This window comes from Schistocerca gregaria, chromosome 2, assembly GCF_023897955.1.
Source record: "Schistocerca gregaria isolate iqSchGreg1 chromosome 2, iqSchGreg1.2, whole genome shotgun sequence".
Taxonomy (NCBI): Eukaryota; Metazoa; Arthropoda; class Insecta; order Orthoptera; family Acrididae; genus Schistocerca; species Schistocerca gregaria.
In genome coordinates, this window is record NC_064921.1 from 581,227,809 (window position 1) to 581,254,310 (window position 26,502).

Below are 26,502 nucleotides of genomic sequence, written 5' to 3' on the forward strand. Positions count from 1 at the left end.
ATGAGACCCTTACCACTGAGTACATTCAGATATTAGCCAGAACACTCTGCCCCCTTCTTTCTCCCCATCATCTACATTAGTGCCTCACTAAACATTTAAAATGACCACATATAAATAATTTTTTGATGTTTTATTAAAACACAAATTAGTGAGTAAATGAGACAGCTGGCTCTGTTTGTTTCTAATTGTTTTTTCTCATACTGTATTACAGGGTGTTAAAAAAATGGTACGGCCAACTTTCAGGAAACATTCCTCATACACAAATAAAGAAAAGATGTTATGTGTACATATGTCCGGAAACGCTTACTTTCCATGTTAGAGCTCATTTTAGTTTCGTCAGTATGTACTGTACTTCCTCGATTCACCGCCAGTTGGCCCAATAGAAGGAAGGTAATGTTGACTTCGGTACTTGTGTTAACATGCGACTCATTGCTCTACAGTACTAGCATCAAGCACATCAGTACGTAGCATCAACAGGTTAGTGTTCATCACGAACGTAGTTTTGCAGTCACTGCAATGTTTACAAATGCGAAGTTGGCAGATGCCCATTTGATGTATGGATTAGCACGGGGCAATAGCCGTGGCGCGGTATGTTTGTATCGAGACAGATTTCCAGAACGAAGGTGTCCCAACAAGAAGACGTTCGAAGCAATTGATCGGCATCTTAGAGAGCACGGAACATTCCACCTTATGACTCGCGACTGGGGAAGCCCTAGAACGACGAGGACACTTGCAATGGACGAGGCAATTCTTCGTGCAGTTCGATAACCCTAATGCAGCTGTACAAGGTAACGTTGACCACGTCACTGTATGGAGAGTGCTACGGGAGAACCAGTTGTTTCCGTACCATGTACAGCGTGTGCAGGCACTATTAGCAGCTGATTGGCCTCCACGGGTACACTTCTGCGAATGGTCCATCCAACAATGTGTCAATCCTCATTTCAGTGCAAATGTTCTCTTTACGAATGAGGCTTCATTCCATCGTGATCAAATTGTAAATTTTCACAATCAACATGTGTGGGCTGACGAGAATGTGCACGCAGTTGTGCAATCACGTCATCAACACACATTTTCTGTGAACGTTTGGGCAGGCATTGTTGGTGATGTCTTGATTGGGCCCCAAGTTCTTCCAGCTACGCTCAATAGAGCACGTTATCATGATTTCATACGGTGTACTCTACCTATGCTGCTAGAACATGTGCCTTTACAAGTACGACACAACATGTGGATCATGCACGATCGAGCTCCTGCACATTTCAGTCGAAGTGTTCGTACGCTTCTCAACAACAGATTCGGTGACCGATGGATTGGTAGAGGCGGACCAATTCCATGGCCTCCACGCTCTCCTGACCTCAACCCTCTTGGCTTTCATTTATGGAGGCATTTGAAAGCTCTTGTCTACGCAACCAAATGTAGAGACTCTTCGTACTCGTATTGTGGACGGCTGTGATACAATACGCCATTCTCCAGGGCTGCATCAATGCATCAGGGATTCCATGCTAACGGAGAACATTTTGAACATTTCCTGTAACAAAATGTTTTAAGTCACGCTGATACATTCTGTTGCTGTGCGTTTCCGTTTTATGATTAATGTGATTTGAAGAGAAGTAATAAAATGAGCTCTAACATGGAAATTAAGCGTTTCTGGACACATGTCCACATAACATATTTTCTTTCTTTGTGTGTGAGGAATGTTTCCTCAAAGTTTGGCCGCATCTTTTTGTAACACCCTGTATAAAGAAATTTTCAATGCATTGCGAGTGCTGCTGTCAGCAATGGTTCCCAACCTGAGCGTTTTTACCCCCTGAGGGGTAAAGTCAAATATTCTGAGGGGTAAAACGAAAAGTTCAATAGTGTTTTTCTCACGAAAATAAATTATTTTTGAAAGGCCATTACTGTTAACACTATCTCGTAAGGTGATAAAACTGATAGCGTAAGTTACCAATGATTACATTTTTTGAAATACGAGTATTAGCATAAATGTGTGACAATATCTTGACTACAGCTTGTGAAGCGAATATATAGACAACATCTTCCTCATGTAGTCCATCCACTACACACATACTTTGAACATTGTACCTTGCTACTATGACGGTAAAATTGAGGCATGTACATCATATACCCTTCAATACTTAAAATGCCTTCTCCTCCTCCTTGCTGTAAGTGATTCCTGCTATAGAACACAAATTGCTTCATCATTCACTTTGCAACAATAAACGAACTGGTTGATGCCGGCCGGTGAGGCCGAGTGGTTCTAGGCGCTTCAGACTGGAACCGCGCGACCGCTACGGTCGCAGGTTCGAATCCTGCCTCGGGCATGGATGTGTGTGAAGTCCTTAGGTTCGTTAGCTTTAAGTAGTTCTAAGTTCTAGGGGACTGATGATCTCAGATGTTAAGTCCCATAGTGCTCAGATCCATTTGATTTTTGAACTGATTGACAGCACAACAGGACAGTAAACCATGTGCTGGCTGCCACACTGCTTTAGGACCAACACTGTATTATTATTATTATTATTATTATTATCGTCATTAGTGTCAGTCGTCAGACACAACTCCCAATCTGAAGTCTACCAATGTCTGCCAGTTCAGAAGTAAGAAGGCGACAATCGAGTGATTTGCAAACAATAGGCCTAACTGTAGTGCACACATTTTAACTTGGTCTATTTGAAATGGGGATGCAATGTGTGGGCGAAGCAACTGACGCCAAGCAGAAGCTTGTTTTGTAACAAGTGTCATCCCTCATTGTGGATAGCTTTCTTTCTTTTCTGAGAAGGAAATGTAGGTAGCACTCCTGATGCACTGCGAATTGCTTCATCATTATATACAAAATGTTGTTAGAAATAAGCATTACAAATTGTCTCGTTGACTCATTAGTTCGTGGTTTATTAAAACCCCCATATCAAATAAATAGAATTTATCTTCCGTCATTTTAAAACTGAAAGTGTACGAAGAAAATTCTTTGCCATTCTAGTTGACTTAGGCGCTAACGTTGATGAGGATAGGGGTATGGGTAAGGGGACGAGGGAGGGAGGGAATGGGACTACCTAATACCTCAGTGCACTCAGTGATAATAGGTTCAGAAATACTGGTAACCACTGACATAGAGAATAGGCACTTGTTACGAAACATCCTTCTCTATCAATCCTGACCCTCGCGATACTTGCTTCACACCCTGAACTCCCATTTAAAATAAACAAAGTTAAAAATTTTCTGAATCACTTGATTGCTGGACTTCTTTCTTCTGAATTGGTAGAAACTGGAAGCATTCAGCCTCACCTGCCACTAATAATAATAATATTTAATAATAACAATACGCCCTGCAACAATGTAGTAGCCTTTACACGTAAGTGAAGTCAAATGAAACAAGCCACATGTTATCAATGTTGTTCCGACTACACTGCAGAAGATTCGCTGGGGAGCCCTTACACATTCTCTATACACTCCCAGCGTCTCCCCGTTCGACTTCCATATTTTTGTGCCCTGAAGAAAGACACTCGTGGCCATTGATCTGCTTCGGACGAAGAGATGCCTGGGTACAATCATGGGTCCATACGCAATCGCAAATATTTTCCATGAGGGCAATGACCGACTTGCCTCACAGTGGTATAAATGTATTAACAGTTACGGCGATTACTTTTGAAATAATAAAAACTTTACTTAATTTTTTTCGATTTGTCTCATATTCGTTTGACTTCCCTTACAGTTGTTACCGTGTTGTGCTGTCCATTACTTCAGTTATTGTTGCGCAGCGAATAGTAAAATAAATTTTGGTCTATTGCGGGACTTCCTACAACTCGACGACGGCATTTTCATGAAATGTTTAAGCATATGTGACATGAAGCCTCAATTTTAATGTCATAGACGGATGGTACAATGTACAATGCGTGTGTGTGTGTGTGACATGAAGTCTTAATTTTAATGTCATAGTTGCATGGTACAATGTGTAATGTGTGTGTGTGTGTGTGTGTGTGTGTGTGTGTGTGTGTGTGTGTGTGTGTGTGTGTGTGTGCGTAGAGGGTGGACTATGGGAGGAAAACTTTCATACATTCGTTTCACATGCTGTAATCTCCACAATATTGTGTCATATGTTTAATGCTAGTATTTAAAAAATATATAATTATTAGTAGCTTACGTAATCAGTAACAGAATATTACTAAAAAATGATAATCAAAATTATCTTCTAAAAATAACTTAGTTTTGTGACTGAAACACAATTGTACGTTTGTCTATTTATCCCTCAGAAAATTTCATTTTACCCCTTCATGCGGTAATAAACATCAGGCTCAGAGCTCAGACCCTGGGCACGCTCTCTTATGGAATTGTGGAGTGGAGCAACAGTGGCCATGAACAAGACAGACACAATAGTACAAAAATAGAAGCTGCAGAGAACGAAGGAAATTGTTAAATGAAATGAATGATGAAGTGTGACGTAATGGAGGAGGAGGTTCAAATGGTTCAAATGGCTCTGAGTACTGTGGGACTTAACATCTGAGGTCATCAGTCCCCTAGAACTTAGAACTACTTAAACCTAACTAACCTAAGGACAAGACACACATCCATGCCCGAGGCAGGATTCGAACCTGCGACCGTAGCCGTCGCGCGGTTCCAGACTGAAGCGCCTAGAATCGCTCGGCCACAATGGCCGGCGGAGGAGAAGGAAAACAAACGTAAGGAGAGTGCATATATGTGACAATAATGGATTGTGAGAAACGTCGCTTCTACTTTTTCTTAAATGCCGCGTGAGACTATACCAAACGTAAATTGCGAAGAATCAGTAACCAGTGGCGGATAGAAATCTCAGATCTCGTCCTTCAAAGGTAGTCATTTCATTTAACGATTTTCTCCGTTCTTTCGCAGATTATATGCTTTTAGTGTTGTGTCTGTCTTGCTCATGGCAATTGTTGCTCCACTCCACAGTTCCATACTGTAATTACCATTATCATTCTAATTACTATTATCATTATTTCTTTAGATTATGATACTGTTTACATAAACTATTAATAATTACATCTTTTTAATTACTAGCATTAACATGTGACACAATATTGTGGACGTTTTAGCATGTGAAATGAAAGTATCAAAGTTCTCCTCTCTTAGTACATTGTACCATATACGTCTACGATGGTAAAATTGAGACTATGTGTCAAATGTGCTTAAACATGTCTTCAAATTGCCTTCTCCGAATTTTAGGTAATCCCACAACAGGCTAGAAATTTATAACATTATTCGCTTTGCAACAACAAATGAACTAATTCACAGTACGAGACAACAGTTACTATAAGGGACAGTGAAATGATAACGAGAATGATGGAAAAATGAACGTATGGACAGGTGCGACCATTATGGTTCCACTCGTTCATTTGCATGTATTGCATGTATGAGGTGAGTAACTGAGCTCACTGTAAGCTGACAAACTTTTAAACAAGGCACAGTACGCGACAGACACGTTGCTTGTCCGGAAACATTCAAGTTATTTGAAAGTGTAAGGTACTAACACCGTCAAACAGTCGAAATTCGGACACATATCGAGTGCAATCCCTGACGGATAGCTCCAGTAGAGGGGCGTTGTCATTTATGTAGCCATTTTTGACTACATTACAGTTTCTAAAAGGAATGGGTTCGTTAATAATAATGAGCGTATGCCATTGGTGGCCGGGAGACTCCTCGCGGGGCGGTTCGGCCGCCGCTCCACAAGTTCTTTAACGCGACTTGCGAGTGAATGAGGATGAAATGGTGATGAAAGACACACAACAGCCAGTCATCTCGAGGCAGAGAAAATCTCTGACCCCGTGCGCGGGAAGCGAGAACGCCACCGCAAGACCACGAGTCGCGGACAATGGTTTCATTAATGGCAGAAGTATGTTCAGAATTTTCTAATAGCCTAGAGGATGGACGAGATTTATCTGGATGTTAAAATAGTGTCTTTCGCCCAATTAAGGCTTTAGTTATGATTCCACCAACTTTTTAATGTGGTAACTGGGCGTTATCCGAGAAAAACGAGGTAAATCCTCACGGAAATGAGAGAAGAATCCTGTTTCCTCCCAGAATTATCCAATTCCACCTTCCTAATCTTCTTGACTAAATTACTCACCGGCTTCATAAGCATAACGTGTCCCCCCCCCCCCCCCCCTCAGTGACTCAGCCCCGCGTACTCAGTCTCTCCCAGATGACGAGAAAAGTTTTCACTATCTTCCAGTCCAAATTAGGGTTTCATTCGCGTGCTCCATGTTTTTGTATCGCGTTTGTTGCTACGGACACCGTTCAGAAAGATACATAAATTTACGAGGGCAAAAGGAGATTACAGTCCACGGCGTAGATTTCCGGAACGGTAAGAGAAAGGCCGTTAAGGTAAGTAAGACAAGAAGCATCCATAATAAACTTTTTTATGTAAGAGGTCGCTCTCAGCTGCTAATCATTGTACTGTAATCCGAATTCTAAACCAGGATATTCGCGTACAAATTGTTCACATTTATCCTAGTTCGTGTGTTGAGACACCTGTATGCAACAGGAGTGCTCCTTCCGTTCATTTTTAAGATGACAGAAAGCACCAGTCCAGTCGTGGGAACAAGAAGTCTTATACGGATATCAGCATATGAGTTCTTTGCTCAAAAAATGTGACTTTTGTGCTGTATGAAGTTCGGCGCTTAAACAGAATACGGGTGGTGAGGGTGGGGGTGGGGGATGGTGGGGGAGAGGGATGAAAACTACCGACAAAATTTCGCATCTTTGCTGCGTATTTTCGTACAAAGGACACGCTAGCTCCGGTGGTTCGTTGCAGAACAATGATGTAGCTGTAATTTATTCATTGTGTTAGCCCAGTTACTTTTATTTCCGTTACGGTACATTTACCACATTGAAAAAGCCTGCAATATGTAGTCACCAAAATGTGCAAAACAAAAAACAGAGTAAGGAGACACACATCAAATTGCTGTGATGTGGTTGCTGTCGGTGCGTCTAAAGCTCAGCATAACGTAGTTTCATTAACATTAGATTACCAAACCATCGAAAAATTTACGGTTCCAGTAGGGTACAAAACAAGGCATTTTGTACTAAATTTGGTATGTAACATAAAGTCTGCAGGAACGAAACTTAAAACATCCGAAATGGATTCCGTATTGCAGACCTCACTCCTTAAATGGACTTGACTGAACACTGCCCACAGTAGGACACTGTAACGTGAGAAATAACTGCTTTCCTATTTGATGTGGGAGCATTTAAAAAAGAAAATCGCGTTGCAGAAGGAACACAGTCTCACAAACACAGTCTAGTTACCTAATCCCACTGTCGTTAAAGAAAATGCGAGGATACAAGAATTCATTGTGGCCTTGAAAGAATTACAAGGATAGTTTCCTAAACATTCTGAGGGCTCTGCCAAGCTAGCATTCGTTTTCGAGCCGTTTTTGAGACCTCTTGCCGTTTCATTTGAAAGCGACCTTGTGCATATGCAGACTTAACTGATTGACCTGCAACGTAATTCCCGTTTTAATGACAAATCCTTTTACATTAAAACTCTAAAACACATGAACTTCCTCAGGTAGAGTTTGCATGTCTCCATAATAGGGTTGCAACGGTGCTACAATATTTCGATCGACATAGTATTCAGAAATAACTCTTTCAATTATGAAACTAAATAAGTCACAATTATGCAGCAACCTGAGTGAGAAAATCTGTGAAGTAATAATTAAACAATACTTCTAGAATGAAATTTTCACTCTACAGCGGAGTGTGAGCTGATATGAAAGTTCCTGGCAGATTAAAACTGTGTGTCGGACCGAGACTCGAACTTGGGACCTTTCCCTTGTAGCTTGGGTATCACAGTTGGTAGAGCACTTGCCCGCGAAAGGCTCGGTCCGGCACACAGTTTTAATCTACCAGGAAGTTTCACATCAAATAATAGTGCTTGTCAAGGTGCTGTTGAGAAATGTGAAATATAAAACCAAGTTGTATGTAGTGTGACTGCACAGCTATTTAAATGCACCGCATTTGCTGTTTACCCCTCTTCTGGCAGCCCGCAGTCAGACTGCATGGTGTGGTGGTGCGGGAAGTGTGCATTGAGGGTGAGCGCTACACCACTTGTGCCAGGGCATGGCTCGTGAGCCAAATTCTTGGCTGCGCCTGCAATAAGTGAACCAATACACGAGGTGCATACGGCCGACTCTCCATCTGTAAAACTGCCTAGACTGCAGCTTATCAATGTTGTACAGCTAACACTGATGGAAAAAGAAAACCAAGACAGTACTGGGCAGTACTGAATGCAAGGGCGAAAGTAGTGTGGGCATTTCTGTTGTGACAGCAACGTACACTTCAGGCTAACAGCAGAGGGCACTCGTATATGCAGGAGCGGAAATGCAAGGGAAATGAAGAAGTATTGCAGTGTAGTGGATGATCAAAGGGGTTAGAGGTGGCAGGAGCATATGTATATATGAAAATATGTTTATTTTATTTTATTTTTTATTATAAGGATGCTCTCCACATCTGACAAACGAACTGAAATCTCTCATCTGCTTTGCCTACTACCGAGCCTACTTAATCGTTCCATTTCATATCCGTAAAAATTGTTATACTCATAAAATCTGGAAATTTGTGGTAAGATCCAATGGGACCTAACTGCTGAGGTCATCGGTCACTAGGGTTACACAATACGTAATCGAACTTAAACTAACTTCCACTAAGAATAACACACACACCAATGCCCGAGGGAGGACTTGAACCTTCGACAGGGGAAACCACACTAACCGTGGCAAGGTGCCTCGGCGTAGCTATACTCAGGTTTGACATTGTATCAGATGAAAATGAATTTTTTCGTTTTGTGAAGTGCTCAGTGATACATTCCCAAACGCCGAAAGCAACTTATCCATCTGTGCACCACTTTGAAATATTTTCAAGATGTGACTGTACATTTGCCGGCCGCGGTGGCCAAGCGGTTCTAGGCGCTTCAGTCCGGAACCGCGCAACTGCTACGGTCGCAGGTTCGAATTCGTTCGAATCCTGCCTCGGGCATGGATGTGTGTGATGTCCTTAGGTTAGTTAGGTTTAAGTAGTTCTAAGTCTAGGGGACTGATGACCTCAGATGTTAAGTCCCATAGTGCTTAGAGCCATTTTTTTGACTGTACATTTGTACAGCATTTTACAGACAGTATTTCGCTATTGATGTGCCAACGGCCCTGCCTCAGTGGTACTACCAGTTTCTGTTCTATCACCGATGTTAAACACTGTAGGGCTTTGTTAGCACTCGGATGGGTGACGGTCCAGGTCTGCTGAGTGCTGTTGGCTAGCAGGTGCACTCAGCCCTTGTGAGGCGAATTGAGGAGCTACTTGACTGAGAAGTAGCGGCTCTGGTCACGAAAACTCATAACGGCCTCGCGAGCAGAGTGCTGGACACACGCCCCTCCATATCCAGTGTCGCCTACTGGCTGAGGATGACACGGTGGTCGGTCGGTATCGTTGGGCATTCCGCGGCCTGTTCGGTAGGAACATTTCACTGTAGACAACACTCTTTGCTTTTGCTCAATATTTTAAAAAAATGCATGAGATATTTTGCACAAAGATTTATAATAGTTATATCCTCATGGTAAACGAAACGTGTTATTTCTACTGATATGCCATGCCAACATGTATTTCACTTATGGGATGATCGGCATGTTGGACGTCATTCACGTGGATAATCTTCAAGAGGATTTTGGCATATTTGAATTCGTTGCCCGACTCTGGAGGGCGGCGATTCAGATCCCCATCTAATTTGAGTTTTCCTCTATTTCTCTAATGGAATACTGGGAGGGTTCCTTTAAAAAGTACACTGGCGATTTCCTTCCCCAATGTGAAATGAAGGAATATTGCGGTTTAATGTCCCGTCGATGATGGAATTATCAGTCACGGTGCGCAAGCTGGGTTCTGGGAAGAGCGAGGAAGGGAACTACGTGTGCTTCGTCTGTAATGATTCTGACGCCGACGGGACTGGGCGCTAAATCATGACCAAGCAGATTTCATTATTCATCCCCGTAGAGTGGGAGGTTGTGCTCTGTGACTAGTGACTTCGACGTTGACTGGGCTTGATAAAGCCAAATCTTCTTTCGCTTTTAGTGACATAAAAGCACAGAGATAATGCCTAAATCAGGGAGGCTGCATTCATAAGTCAGACAGCTTCTTCCTAAGTTTTGACGCATAGTTTACGGCTATATCATGCACTTATGCAGTCAGATTATAGGATATTTATAAAAAGTGTAAATATTCACTTCCTGTGATATTTTTCGTACTGCTGTTGATATAGATTCGCTAGGTTTTAGAATAACAGCGGGCAATGTTAGCGCGTCAGTATGTATGTATGAATTTACGGGGTAGAACCTTCTAGCTCTATGAATAAAATGTTTTCATTTATAAGGGGACCCCTTACATTTCAATTCTTAGGCATTTTCCGTGATCAAGTGTCAAAAACTTTGAAGCCGCGAAACAAGATTCAGCATAAATATTAAAATACACTCCTGGAAATGGAAGAAAGAACACATTGACACCGGTGTGTCAGACCCACCATACTTGCTCCGGACACTGCGAGAGGGCTGTACAAGCAATGATCACACGCACGGCACAGCGGACACACCAGGAACCGCGGTGTTGGCCGTCGAATGGCGCTAGCTGCGCAGCATTTGTGCACCGCCGCCGTCAGTGTCAGCCAGTTTTCCGTGGCATACGGAGCTCCATCGCAGTCTTTAATACTGGTAGCATGCCGCGACAGCGTGGACGTGAACCGTATGTGCAGTTGACGGACTTTGAGCGAGGGCGTATAGTGGGAATTCGGGAGGCCGGGTGGACGTACCGCCGAATTGCTCAACACGTGGGGCGTGAGGTCTCCACAGTACATCGATGTTGTCGCCAGTGGTCGGCGGAAGGTGCACGTGCCGTCGACCTGGGACCGGACCGCAGCGACGCACGGATGCACGCCAAGAACGTAGGATCCTACGCAGTGCCGTAGCGGACCGCACCGCCACTTCCCAGCAAATTAGGGACACTGTTGCTCCTGGGGTATTGGCGAGGACCATTCGCAACCGTCTCCATGAAGCTGGGCTACGGTCCCGCACACCGTTAGGCTGTCTTCCGCTCACGCCCCAACATCGTGCAGCCCGCCTCCAGTGGTGTCGCGACAGGCGTGAATGGAGGGACGAATGGAGACGTGTCGTCTTCAGCCATGAGAGTCGCTTCTGCCTTGGTGCCAATGATGGTCGTATGCGTGTTTGGCGCCGTGCAGGTGAGCGCCACAATCAGGACTGCATACGACCGAGGCACACAGGGCCAACACCCGGCATCATGGTGTGGGGAGCGATCTCCTACACTGGCCGTACACCTCTGGTGATCGTCGAGGGGACACTGAATAGTGCACGGTACATCCAAACCGTCATCGAACCCATCGTTCCACCATTCCTAGACCGGCAAGGGAACTTGCTGTTCCAACAGGACAATGCACGTCCGCATGTATCTCGTGCCACCCAACGTGCCACGCAACGTGCTCTAGAAGGTGTAAGTCAACTACCCTGGCCAGCAAGATCTCCGGATCTGTCCCCCATTGAGCATGTTTGGGACTGGATCAAGCGTCGTCTCACGCGGTCTGCACGTCCAGCACGAACGCTGGTCCAACTGAGGCGCCAGGTGGAAATGGCATGGCAAGCCGTTCCACAGGACTACATCCAGCATCTCTACGATCGTCTCCATGTATCTGACCCCAGGAATTTGTCAATAAAGTTTCCCCTTCCTGGGACAATGAATTCACGGTGTTCTTATTTCAATTTCTAGGAGTGTATATACCTTATCTCGTTCTGTAAGTAGAAAGTTTCTTTATATCTGATGATGACAGATGCCGAAATAATGACAATTTATTTAGCTATCTATAAAATTTTGATAATAAAGTATTCATGATGATTGCGGACTCATACCGAAAATTCGTTTCCTTTATTAATACGTACGTATCATTTTATTTTAACGATCTATGAACGAGTAAATCTTTACAAATGAAGCTCGAATTGACCAAGAAGAAAAAATAAGTCAGTTGCGTTTCTAAGGAAATTGTCCCGTTATTTCCCCAGATGTGATTTATGGACATTGTGTAAAGCCGACCTCATGGTAGCACGAAAGGTATTCGAACCACAGTCATCCCGAAAGCGAGTTCACCGTCTTACAGTGGAAGCATACACCGAAGGTGCTGGTTATTTCACTCATTCTTCGAAGGATTGTATTCTTAGGTGTAGCAAACGATGCTCAAGTACGATGCGCTTCTCACACGTTTTCGAGGAATCGTGGTTCAGTGTTTCATGTGCCTTTTGTAAACCACATGAGAGCACTAGCTCTCCAGCAGCGATTTTAGGGTGGGATAGACGTCTACTCGTGCTCGGTTCGAAACGCGTCTGTTTTTTTCCCTAATCTTCCACCAAATACTCGCTACAACAAATGACGTGTCTGTGGATAGTAATAATAATAATAATAATAATAATAATAATAATAATAATAATCGACATCTAGATACACATACACAATCCGCAATCCAGGGTACTGTGCGTGGCGGATGATACCAGCCATTTCCTTTGCTGTTCATCTTATCTTCGTGGTCCTAACGCGAAACGTGCATTGGCGGCAGGAGAACGTCGCCTTTCCTCCAGGAATTCTCCTCTGAGTTCACGAGGCATCTCTGTAATACTTGCGTGCTGATCGAACCTACTGGTAACAAATCTAGCAACACGCCTCTGGACTGCTTCCGTGTCTTCCTTTAGTCCGACCCGGTGGGGATCCCACAGGCTCGAACAGTAGTCAAGAAAGGGTAGCACTATTGTTCTACAGGGTGGTCGATTGATCGGGACCGGGCCAAATATCTCACGAAATAAGCGTCAAACGAAACAACTACAAAGAACGAAACTCGTCTAGCTTGAAGGGGGAAGCCAGATGGCGCTATGGTTGGCCCGCTAGATGGCGCTGCCATAGGTCAAACGAGTATCAATTGCGGTTTTTTTAAAAATAGGGACCCCCATTTTTAATTACATATTCGTGTAGTACGTAAAGAAATATGAATGTTTTAGTTCGACCACTTTTTTCCCTTTGTGATAGATGGCGCTGTAATAGTCACAAACATATGGCTCACAATTTTAGACGAACAGTTGGTAACAGGTAGGGTTTTTAAATTAAAATACAGAACGCAGGTGCGTCTGAACATTTTATTTCGGTTGTTCCAGTGTGATACATGCACCTTTGTGAACTTATCATTTCAGAGAACGCATGCTGTTACAGAAAGATTACCTGTAAATAGCAAATTAATGCAATAAAAACTCAAAATGATGTCCGTCAACCTCAATGCATTTGGCAATACGTGTAACGACATTCCTCTCAACAGCAAGTAGTTCCCCTTCCGTAATGTTCGCATCTGCATTGACAATGCGTTGACGCATGTTATCAGGCGTTGTCGGCGCATCACGATAGCAAATATCCTTCAACTTTCCCGAGAGAAAGAAATCGGGGGACGTCAAAGCCAGTGAACGTGCGGGCCATGAAATATGCAATTCAATACCGATTCAACCGCGCGTGAGCTATGTGCCGGACATCCATCATGTTGGAAGTACATCGTCATTCTGCCATGCAGTGAAACATCATGTAGTTACATCGATAGAACATTACGTAGGAAATCAGCATACATTGCACCATTTAGGTTGCCATCGATAAAATAGGGGCCAATTATCCTTATCCGTTGCCCAATAACGCATATTATGCCGGTTTACGTTACCACTGTTGGTGAATGACGCTTCGTCGCTAAATAGAATGTGTGCAAAAAATCTGTCATCGTCCCGTAATTTCTCTTGGGCCCAGTGGCAGAACTGTACACTACGTTCAAAGTCGTCCACATGCAATTCCTGGTGTATAGAAATATGGTAGGGGTGCAATCGATGTTGATGTAGCATTCTCAACCTCGACGTTTTTGAGATTCCCGATTCTCGCGCAATTTGTCTGCTACTGATGTGCGGATTAGCCGCGACAGCAGCTAAAACACCTATTTGGGCATCATCATCTGTTGCAGGTCGTGGTTGACGTTTCACATGTGGCTGAACACTTCCTGTTTCCTTAAATAACGTAACTATCCGGTGTACGGTCCGGACACTTGGATGATGTCGTCCAGGATACCGAGCAGCATACATAAAACACGCCCGTTGGGCATTTTGATCACAATAGCCATACATCAACACGATATCGACCTTTTCCGCAATTGGTAAAGTCCATTTTAAAACGGGCAATGTATCACGAAGCAAATACCGTCCGCACTGACGGAATGTTATGTGATACCACATACGTATACGTTTGTGATTATTACAGCGCCATCTATCACAAAGCGCAAAAAGTGGTCCAACTAAAACATTCATATTTCTTTACGTACTACACGAATATGTAATCCGTTTGACCTATGGCAGCGCCATTTAGCGGGCCAACAATAGCGCCATCTGGTTTCGCCCTTCAAGCTATACGAGTTTCGTTCTTTGTAGTTTTTTCGTTTGATGCTTATTTCGTGAGATATTTGGCCCAGTCTCTATCAATGGACCACCCTGTATATGCGGTCTTCCTTTATAGGTGAGTTGCACTTTCCTAAAATTCTCCCAATAAATTTAAATCGACAGTTTGCCTACAATCCTTACCTAATTATTCCATTTCATATCCCTTTCCAACGTTATGCCTATGTTTTCAGTTAAAGTGACGGTGTCAAGTATCGTACTGATAATGCTGTATTCGAATATTACAGGATTGTTTTTGCTAATCATCAGCATTAACATACATTTTTCTATATTAATAGCAAGCTGCCACTCAACATGACAATTACAAATTTCATCTAAGTCACCTTGTATCCTCCTATAGTCACTCAACGACGATGGGATTTTGTACACCACAGCATCATCTGCAGTGAGCCGTAGACTGGTGCCCGCGCTATCCGTCAGATCATATATGCATACAGAGAACAAGAGTGCTCCTATCACACTTCCCTGGGGCACTCCTCATGATACTCTTGTCTCTGACGAAAACTCGCCCATGGGGACAACGTAGTTAACAAGTCTTCAGGCCGCTCAGCTATCTCGGAGCCTAACCCATACGTTGCGATCTTCATTAACAGTCTGCAGTGGGACATCACGTCAAATGCTTTCCGAAAATCTAGGAATATGGAATATGCCCCTTGCCCCACATCCATGTTTCGCTGGATACCGTGCGGCCGGCCGGTGTGGCCGAGCGGTTCTAGGCGCTTCAGTTTGGAACCGCGTGACCGCTACGGTCGCAGGTTCGAATCCTGCCTCGGGCATGGATGTGTGTGATGTCCTTAGGTTAGTTAGGTGTAAGTAGTTCTAAGTTCTAGGGGACTGATGACCACAGATGTTAAGTCCCATAGTGCTCAGAGCCATTTGAACCATTTTGATACCGTGCGGAAAAAAGGCCAAGCTGAGATTCGCAGAACGATACTTTCGAAATTCGTGGTGATTTGTGAAAAGATGCTTTTCTATCTCAGGAGAAATTTAGTAGATCCGAGCTCAGACAATGTTTAAGAGTTCTGCGGCAAATTGATGTGCAAGTGGTTCAAGCTCTGAGCACTACGGGACTTAACATCTGAGGTCAACAGTCCCCTAGAACTTAGAACTACTTAAACCTAACTAACCTAAGGACATCACACACATCCATGCCCGAGGCAGGATTCGAACCTGCGACTGTAGTGGTCGCGCGGTTACAGACTGAAGCGCCTAGTACCGCTCGGCCACGCCAGCCGGCAAACTGATGTGTGGGATACTGATCTGTAATTATGTGGGACCCTTCTTTGACCCTTCTTATGCACGGGAGTCACCTGCTCTTTTTTTTCTGATCGCTTGGGACTTTGCGCTGGGCGAGAGACAAAAATAAGTGTCCACATACTTGACGTGTTAGGCTCAAACTATAATACGGCATCGTGATGAAATCATCATTTAATTAAAGGAACAGTGAATAATACGTTTTAACCGCTATAACTATTTTTGATAGAATTCTATGGCACTTTTTACCAAGCAATAACTTGTCATCTGTGGAACGTTTCACAGCTTACACGTAACATAGCTAGCAGTGCTGCACAAAGCGCCCTGTTTTATCCGCATTAAAATGCATATAAAACGTGTCTTCTTTCAGATTTGACACCAAAGTACAGAACATTCGCCATCACAGGCATTAGCCAGGGTGCTTTGTTAAAACTAAGGAGTTTGCGTGGAGTGTAGCCTTGAGCGGAAGCGAAACGTGAGCGATAAGGAGTTATGACAAGAAGTAAACAGAAGTTCTGTAAATTTGATGCTACAAAAGAAGGCTCAAGGTTTGATGGATTTGATTGTTCCAGTATACTGTGAATTGAGAATTTGTTTTATGCCCTGTCCTCTGTTAAGCCCCTTAACTTCGTACCAGGGTACGACTTAAACTAATCTATGCTCTCAGTTGTGTAAATAAACTGTCGTATAACATTTCCAGTGCTTGTATGTATGGGCACATTCCGAAAGCCAATACACTAAAAAAATAGATGGTTAGGTAGAGCGTAGAACAAATTGGAGAGAAAAGAAATTTGTGGAACGGCTAAAAGGAGTGATCGGTTGAGGGGGCACATTATGAGGCGCCAAGGAACCGTCAATTTGGTAATGGAAGCAGGTGTGGGGGATGAAAATTGTAGCAGAATATTATGGCGTTGCCTGCGGTAAGCAGATTCGAATGAATGTATAAGATGTAGTCAAATGAAAATGGTACAGATGGAAAAAACGAAGTAAACTATTTATTATTTCAAAAGTAATCGTCATAACTATTATTACATTCATACCACCGTGTGATAAGACAGTCAATACATTCACGGAAAAATGTTTGCAGCTGCTTACTGAACCTTGACTGTACACAGGCTTGCTCCTATTCTTCCGAAGCAAATCAGTAGGCACCAACGTCTGTCTTCAGGGCTGCGTAATATACATATCGCATGGAAATATGACCATTGGTAGTTACGTCGCTTTAATTTGCATCAGCGGCAAGAGACAGAGCTAGCTTATCCGACGAGAATTTGTGTGCATCGGTGTTAAATCCTAGTGCTGTCATCCAGACTTATGTTCCCTAGGTCTGTAAGTCCTTTAGCGGATGGCTACGTCCTAACCGTTTTACTCGTCTCACTGTCTCTATTACCATGAACTCTAAAAGAATACTAAATTCCTGTTTTCATTCACGGTTACGCAAATATTTCTATGGCACTCTGTACCAAGCAATAACTTATCATCTGTACCATGTTTCCATAGTTTACACTGTCCGCTGCATAGTATCCTGTTTTATCCGTCGTATCTTTCCTAAAGATACAGTGAGTCAATAACCTGCACATAAAACGTATTGTCTTCGGAAGAAACTGTCCTAAAACCACACACCGCATTTTAATTTCTTAACCTGAAAATACTCGTATATCCAATCCATCTGTATCGGAAATTAATTTATATCTGTTTGTTGCTGTTGTGGTCAGGAGTCCTGAAGAAAGAGGCCGTCGATTTGCTTCGGGCGAAGAGGTGCACATCTGAGTACAATCTCGGTTCCGTAGGCAACCGCGAATAGCTTACCGACTTACTTCCATATATGTCGTTTTCATTTGACTGCCCATCGTAGTTAGCAAGAGGTGGCTTGTTGATTTACAACAAATTAGTCTTTGGACTAGACCACAGTCGAAACGAACAGGTATAAATCAGTTTCAGAAACAGTTCGAGAGACGAGTCCGAATAGGATGTATATATTTCCAGGTTGAGAATTTAGAATGCGGCGTTGGGTATATTTTCACGACAATTTCTTTTCACGTGCAGTCTATCGGCTCATCGTATGTTTAGAAAAGATACGACGGGTAAAACAGGATACTTTGTAGTGGACAGCTAGCTACGTTACGCATAAACTATGAAAACGCATCACAGACGACAAGTTATTGCTTGACACAAAGTGTCACAGAAATGTTATTGTAACCATTAATGGCAATGGGGATTTGGTATTCCTTTTGATTTCATGGTAATTAGTGAGACGACCAAAACGGCTAAGACGCAAGTATAGTCCCAAAAGGACTTACAGACCTCGAGAACGGAAATCAGGATGACAGCCCCAGGATTCAACTCCGATACACGCGAATTTTCGTTGAATGAATTAGCTTTATCTCCTGCTACTGGTGTGAATTGACACCTCTTTCAATGAACATATTCTTAGTGTACTGTGTTCAGCTCGTCACATGCCTAGAATCATAGGCCTGCTACACAAACAGTTTTCGGGAAGAAGATCCGTCCTAGTTTTTTCAGGGAAAATTAGTTGTGGTGAACCTGATAGCCGAGAACTTCTGAAACTGTGGAAAACGTAGCCAGTTTTAAAATACCAAAATGAAAATTCTCCTAAGTGTAGTTGAACCAACCTCTCAAATACTGTTTATGTTGCGCCCACTTGCTAATACCACCACGAACTCTGCCTGGCGTTAATGATTTTAGAAATTCATAAGGAAAGGACAGACATTTTTCAGAGTAATTGACATTCTTATTCTGTTATGAGTCTGCTTTTGGTTTGCTGTAATATATTCTCAAAAAGTGACTGAAAGATTAATGAATATGATTCCCCACTTTACTGCAGTATCTAAGACAGTGCTGATATTCAAGCAACCCCAAAACGCTCAAGCGGCGTCAATTCCGGCACCCATCTCCTAGCTGTCAATGAGAAATTTTAAATTAAGCTGACCACAAAGAAAAGCGGTGAAAACGGATACAAAATTTGCTTTTTAATTAAACAAAATATTATTTATAATCTAACGCTTTTTACTGTTACATTTACAAAAAAATTACTTGTATTTTGAAATTGTGAGAAAAGATTTTCATTTCCTCCTTACAAATGTAAAAGCCATTTTTAAGCACATTACATATAATTTTTGTTTCTGTTCATAAGCGGTTACATTTTCTTAGTCAGCGCAACAGACCAAAATTTTTTATTTATGAAGTTTCATAAAAAAAAAATTTTAATGTATAATGTTTTTTGAAAAAACATGATTTTTGTGCAACAGCTGAATGTCATGTTATTAAAACTACAACTTTCGGTCAAATAGATCATCGTCGAGTATTACAACCTGGCCATAATTAGAAGAAATGCATCAAATCATTATCATTAACATAATTTTTTTCATACCTGAGGATTGTCTGTCGTTTACAGAAACGTAGTTTTAATATAATGACTTACAGCTAATGTGCCAAATCATGATTTTTCAAAAAATTTCGTACCTGTAAAACAATGTGCAAGTAACTTAAACAGCTGCTGTGTCTCTACCATTTTACAGTGAATAAGAGTAAGAAATGTACAGGTGTCACCTCGTTACAAAAATTGTTATTTTTGTAACATCATCAGATTTAAAATTTGCTATTAGCCTCCCCCTAGTTCTCAGCAGATTTACCATAAGGCCGGCCGTTGTGGATGAGCGGTTCTAGGCGCTTCAGTCCGGAACCGCGCTGCTGCTACGGTCGCAGATTCGTATCCTGCCTCGGGCATGGATGTGTGTGATGTGCTCAGGTTAGTTAGGTTTAAGTAGTTCTAAGTCTAGGGGACTGATGACCTCAGATATCAAGTCCCATAGTGCTTAGAGCCATTTGAACCATTTACCGCAAAGTGAGGTTCACAATACCCATTGCCCCTAAAGATTTGCCTGAAGTGCATGTCACCCAAAAATACCTGGACACGTCTTTTTCCAGATAGAAGACTGGTTCTGCGAACTACACATGCCAAACATTACAAAAACGTGTGAGAAATACAGGTGCACAGTGGTAAGATCAAAGAAATAAGGTGATTAGTATTCACCTACATACAAATAAATCGTTCGTTGCAGTATCTGAAAACATAATTACGTACATAAGACAGAAATTATTCTTTATATCGTTACAATTTATTTTTCATTATCAGTATGTTGTTGATAACATGTAAATTACCAGTTGTGAAAGTTACCTACTAAAATTTACTGTTGTTATAGTGAGTTAAATGCCAGTATTAGAACGCAGAGCCAATGGATCCAGGGGAAGTGCCTCTCAGAACCATACTTCCATCATAATGAATCCAATTTTTCACCACGTCCTGCCTTTGACAACATTAACTTTGTCCCTTACTTTCTAAGTTATTTGTACTTAACAGTTTTCTGTGGTAGTAGATAATATAAAATAATTTTAAACAGTACTATTAACGTGCCCGGAAGTTTTTTCTCGAATTGTGTAACAAATTTATAAACTCGTTAGCAAAATGTTGTGTCTGAATGCTTTCTGCAAAAAATGCGATGAAATACATATGTCTCAAAACAAGTGCGTGCGTATTTGCTGTGCTGCAGCCTACCTCACAGTACAGCAGCAGAAGCACGCCGCTCTGATCAGAGGTCTTCTCGAGCTTCCACTTAGGTGTTTGGATGGGTACCAAAGACACGTGCTGCTCTGCCCAGCTGCCGTCACCAAGTAACGCTTTCCTGCCGCTCACGCGGCTTTACTTCGTCGTGATACCCCACAGCGCTACAAGAGGCGCTGCTGTCGGAGTGCTGCCATCTGCAGCACAGAAAAGGAACTTCTTTGAAAGCGGTAGTGCAATTTGTGTGGCGGGTTGTATGCATTCTTTCCGCCAGCGTCCCTCAATAACAGATTGTTAACAATAAACCCCTGATTCTTTAAAGAATCAAACACCAGCGTATCAAACAGCTTCGAGTGTCTGATTATTTGCAGATGAATTAATGTGCTAAATATTTGACGTTCAGTTTGTAAGTAAGAAAAAGTTCTGAAAAGTTTTGAAATTATGTTTTAAAGTTCGTTGGAAATCACAAGTGCTCTCATTATGAAACACAAGCTGAATAATATCTACGCAATTTGCGCTCCATGTTAAGCAAAACCTAGTTTTTCAGGTATCTCCACTTTACGACGTCATATATACTGAAGTATGTGCAGGCCCGAATCTAGAGGGGGGTAGGGGTGGGGGGGAGCGCAAACCGGGGTATCTGCTCCGGGTGGCAAGGCAATTTAAGGATTTAGGGGGCGCCAAGTTCATATTCTTGAAAAACAAAACTTTGTTTCAGATACTGCCTAGCATGCAGAACGTGTTGGTCTATCGGTTATTCTTATGATTTTGAAACGCATCCCAGTTTGTTTTTGACCATATTCTAAGTTGATTTCTGAACAAACCACAGGTAGAATTTTGAACGCGTGCATAATGTACGTGATGTCTCTGCAATGGGAATCCCCGTCGCATCTAGAAATAAAATTCTTTGCCGCAGACAAACGGGAAAGGGGCTACACGAGCTGAGCAGAATAAATACCAATCGCTGTTTGTTTATGTGATTGATGGGGTCTGCGAATGATAAACATTGTTATAATTATTAGCGAAATCCACAGATTCAGACTACCAGAGTGGAAATAAACGACTAACAAGAATAACAGCTAAGGAAGATTACCTATTATCTTCTCGGTGTGTCTAAGAAAATGAAATTTCGACAGAAAATTTTTGCCATAAGGCAACACTACTACGGACCTGTTGTACAGTCCCCGATTAGGAGCCGCTTAATTTTATTCCCGGAATGGCGCAGAAAACGAATTGTACGAACACGTATCAGCGCTTAGCCGGAGAATAAACGCGGGATAACTGAACCAGTGATTCTGTTAGGGTTGGTGAACTAAACTCGAGGGTAAGTTTTGACATGGCAGGAACAGTTACAGAATTGATGATGACAAGGTTGCTTGTTACGAGAAGAAATGGGGACATGACACAAATTATATGGAAGACTCTGATGATTCCAAATGTATATAAAAATTTCGTACTGTTGCTTTTCCATCTCCTGCTTCAGAAACTGGAGTGTATGAATGAAATACTAAGCTATTTACTAACATAAAGCTTTTTGCTTGTAATAAGCCTAGTAGGTATTTGATATTGCTACTTCATGAATTATATTCTGTCGTGTTATTTATGTAAATGAGGTACATAAAAATGACCATTTGTGCCAAAACAGTCTAGCTTTTTTCACGTGTGTTACAACTGCTGCAATATTAGAAAGACCTATTTCGTTTTATCTAGCAGACAGTGACAAAATAGACGTAATCAAATCGAGAAACCACACCAGACTTGGTTACTATTCGTAATAACAGCTTTTTCAGTATTAGACAAGGACATTTTGATTTTTCGTGTAGCAAAACGTTTTACGAACTTTGATGAGGTAACAGAGTCCTTCGCCAAGTAAAGCTATAGCAAGATTAGAGAGGAAAAAATGCTGGGACCTAAGGACTGAAGAAATGTGTACTGTCTTATTTGTCTCTTGCCTGTGGACCCGGGACTGAGAATGTGTCGTAGAATGATATCATTTTGCAGGTACATTCAGTAGTATAATTGTATGGATTTTGTCTGCAAAGTGTGTTTCGAATAGAGTTAGCAGTAAAGAAGTAATAAATTATAACGTTATGCTGACAGTGAAGTCCATTTTAGTAAAGCTAGTTTTTTTTTTTCACGCAACTCAACGCTTCTGGCATCGTGTCCCCTGGACTATGTGTCGTACAATGATGTAATTTTGCGGGTACATTCCGTGGTATATGTGGATACCGCCTGCAAAATAAGTTGCGAATGTAGTTCGCAGTAAAAAAAGTACTAAATTAACGCTTCTTGCCTGATGCTGAAGTTTTACTGCAAGGAGAGCGAAAATATAATAACCTATAACTTTTTTCCTCTCATTATTTTGTGGCAGTCGTGAGCGAGAAAAACTTTGAAATTATATTTAAAATCTGTTTTAATTTGCTAAGTGAACGAACGTGGTCTGGATAATTCGTGTAGTGAGCTGCATTGCCCCTGGGCACATAAACTATTTTTAATTCTCATCTTACTGTGTTAAACCTTTAACGTAACTTTATTACCGTTAATGAGTAGATTATGATGGAACTTAAAATCTTTAAAGTCAGTCAATAATATGCAAAAATCAAAGCGACCAACGATAGCAAATATTTGTATTATTCAGTGACCAGTCTCAGTCGCTACGATCATCTTCAGATTCATTTGTTCACCAATGTCTCCATTAATGAATTTCAGAAATGGTGATACAGGTACCAATCTAAAGACGAACATAACGACTGAAACCTGTCATTGTATAAAACAAATATTTGCGATAGTGAACTGTTTTGGTTTGTACACTTGTCAAACTCTGGATTGCTGTTATCTTCAATGTGACCAAGTACTCCTCATTGGCCAATAATTATACGAAATACTAACGAACACGGCAATGCTTCACAATTGCTAAATATAGAGGGTGATCCTTGTCAACATTTTAAAAATCCTGAAGCGATGTACATGACGCCGAGACAATTAATTTAATATAGAAGGATGTTGTTGTTGTTGTGGTCTTCAGTCCTGAGACTGGTTTGATGCAGCTCTCCATGCTACCCTATCTTGTGCAAGCTTCTTCATCTCCCAGTACCTACTGCAACCTACATCCTTCTGAATCTATTTAGTGTATTCATCTCTTGGTCTCCCTCTACAATTTTCCCCTCCACGTTTCCCTCCAATAATAAATTGCTGATCCCTTGATGCCTCAGAACATGTCCTACCAAGAAGGATATGAGGCCGCAAATGTAGGGAAATATACTAAAAGGGAATGAAAATGCTGAACATGTGACGTCACCAGATGACGAGCCTCCCTGCACGTGCAGTGGGTGAGCCCATCGTTCTGACGCATCTGATTATCTCTAAGTCGGTGTGGCCCCGGGCGTATGTGAGCGACTTTCAGTACTCGAGGCTTAAGGTTCGAGTCTTGAGTTGGGCAGGAAGTATTTTTTTGCTTTGAGTTAGACAGCTATATGTTTACGTTGAGGTAAGATTTGTTATTTTATTTATCGGTCTTGTGGCCTCCACTGGTTAATCGCAGAGTACAGTACAACAAAAACCTGCCGTATTACGTGACAAGAAAATTAGTATAAGCTTTCGAATAGCGTCATTACTCGTAATTGACATACGGGGCCTGTACTAGGTAAAATCTGTAAACTAAACAGAAGAGTTCGAAATTTGCACAGTCTGTGTGATTGTAAATATTGCATCTCTCAGTGTGCGATGTGTAGCGGTGTCCCATACCTGCGAGGGCAGAAGTGAAAAATCTAACCATTGTTCTAGCGGTGAGGCATGTCATTGGGTGACGCAACATGTTCAATATTCGTCGTCCATTCCTGGGCTATTTCTCGACGTTTGCGGTCTCATTTGTCTTATTTTAAATTACTTGTCTCAACGTCATCTACGTCGCTTCGGAAGTTTTTAAACGTTAATAAGAATCCCCTATATACTGGAGTTGGATACACATGCTAATCTCCTGCTGCCCCGCTCTTGGTCCATCTTCTTCTCCCTTCTCTTTCTCGGTCTTCGTCTCCTCTCCTTCTCTCTCTTCGTCACCTCCTTCCCTCTCTCTCTCTTTCCATCTCCTCCCTCTCCCATATTCCTGTCCGTTTCCTCTTCCCTTCGCTCTCCCGCCTTAAGGCTTGTTTACTATTATTGGAAACCAAACTTGAATGGAAACTGGAGTAACTTAAAATGAGTGGACAAATCGGTTTGGAGTAATGGTTTACGGGGTATGAGATAGACGTTTCCAGCTGCTGGACGTGTGAAGATAGTAGCTTCAATAACAGTAATTGGCGCAATCTTAAGCTGCGAACGGCTACGATTACCAAGTTTCAGACAATTCATGTTCCGTATTCTAATCATAAGCCGAGATGCCATTAAAATAGATTACATATTTTCTTCAACGCACTGTTGTGTCTACAATTTTTATATAAAAGTACATATAAGAAGAACGAATATGTGTGGGAGAAACAATCTCTCTGATGGTTTAAATACCCTGCTAATGTAGTTAAGACTGACTACGAGAAAGAAAACTAACATTTTCCACAGCACAGCATTTTATTTCTCGCCGTTGATTTTAACAAAAAACCTGTACACTGTGTCATGAACCGGGTTATTCATTAGTACAGCGAAACCAGAAATATAGTGGCTTTGTATATTTTGCAGGTCGCTGTAAAAGATATAATGATGGATAATGATGGTGGATTCATAAACTACGAATAGTAAATATTGGTTAAATTGATCAGTTAACTACAATATAATATTGCATAAAGGTGAGCAAACGCGTAGCTATAAGTTTGTTAAGCGAGTACTTCTTACAAAGGATGTTTGAATAAATTCGAGCAAGCTTTCCGACCGTTCATGTTATTCGAGGCTTGATCGATTTTCACTTATGCAATGTCCATATGTCTGAACGAGTGTACCGACAATTTGCTGGTTTGCACCAACAAACGACAGTTGTGAGCTGATTTCGTACACCCTGTTTGGTAAGCGATGTGAAGAAATTCAGTTGCAAATTACTGGGAAAAAGTTATTCTAGTATGTGGAAATCCGTTTCGTTTCAGGAACACAGGAGCAGCGTGAACTCATCCTGGTGTCTTTCGAACCATGCACCTCCACTGCGAACTGTGTGACACTTAGCGTCGTTTTGCTGATAGACGTCAGGAAATATATGTCCTGTTTACGGAGGTAATATCACTGTTGTAACCATTGCAATAAAGTGGTTCCATGGGCCTTCGGTGATGACCTTCAGAAATCTTTCATTCATAATTACCCACTTCCGGTACCCCAAACAGTAGTAGGTGACCGGTTGTGTAACATTTCTTTTTTCATGTGTAAGTAGGCTGTTTAGCTTTTTATGTTGGTAACGCCGTGTAGCGCTCTATATGAAAATCACTGACTGTGCTGTGTGCAGTCTGTGGCTGGTTTGCATTGTTGGAATTTGCTATTGTAATGTTGGGCAGTTGGCTGTTAACAGCGCCTAGCGTTGCGCAGCTGGAGGTGAGCCGCCAGCAGTGGTGGATGTTGGAAGAGAGATGGCGGAGTTTTGAGAGCGGATGATCTGGACGTGTGTCCATCAGAGATAGTAAATTTGTAAGACTGGATGTGATGAACTGATATATATTATGACTTTTGAACACCATTAAGGTAAATACATTGTTTCTTTTCTATCAAAATCTTTCATTTGCTAACTATGCCTATCAGTAGTTAGTGCCTTCAGTATTTTATTCAGCTGGCAGTATTGGCGCACGCTGTATTGCAGTGGTTTGACTAATGAAGATTTTTGTGAGGCAAGTGATTCATGAAAGGTATAGGTTATTGTTAGTCAGGGCCATTCTTTTGTAGGGATTTTCGAAATTCAGATTGCGTTGCGCTAAAAATATTGTGTGTCAGTTTAAGCACAGTCATTTATAATTTTTCCAAGGGGGCGTTTCATACATGTAATAGTTGCAAAAGCCATCATGGTCACCAAACGCTTTCAGTGGGAACTGCGAAACTCATTTTGTGACTACGTACTTACGATTGTTCGATTTACAGGCCCTGACAGATATCGACCTTCCCTATTCAACGTTTTTACTCTTAATGAATGGGGTGTCCACATATCAACATGAGGAAGAAAAATGATTAGCTGAG

General features: G+C 42.0%; 1 protein-coding gene across 1 annotated transcript in view; it reads right to left on the minus strand.

Annotated features, from left to right (window-relative positions):
- LOC126333320 (uncharacterized) overlaps positions 1-20,509 on the minus strand; it is a 34,151-nt gene extending 13,642 nt beyond the window's left edge. Inside the window, exon 1 of the mRNA XM_049996727.1 lies at positions 20,362-20,509. The gene's annotated coding sequence lies outside the window, so the exon portion shown is untranslated. The remainder of the gene's footprint in view (positions 1-20,361) is intronic.
- Positions 20,510-26,502: the final 5,993 nt, after the last annotated feature.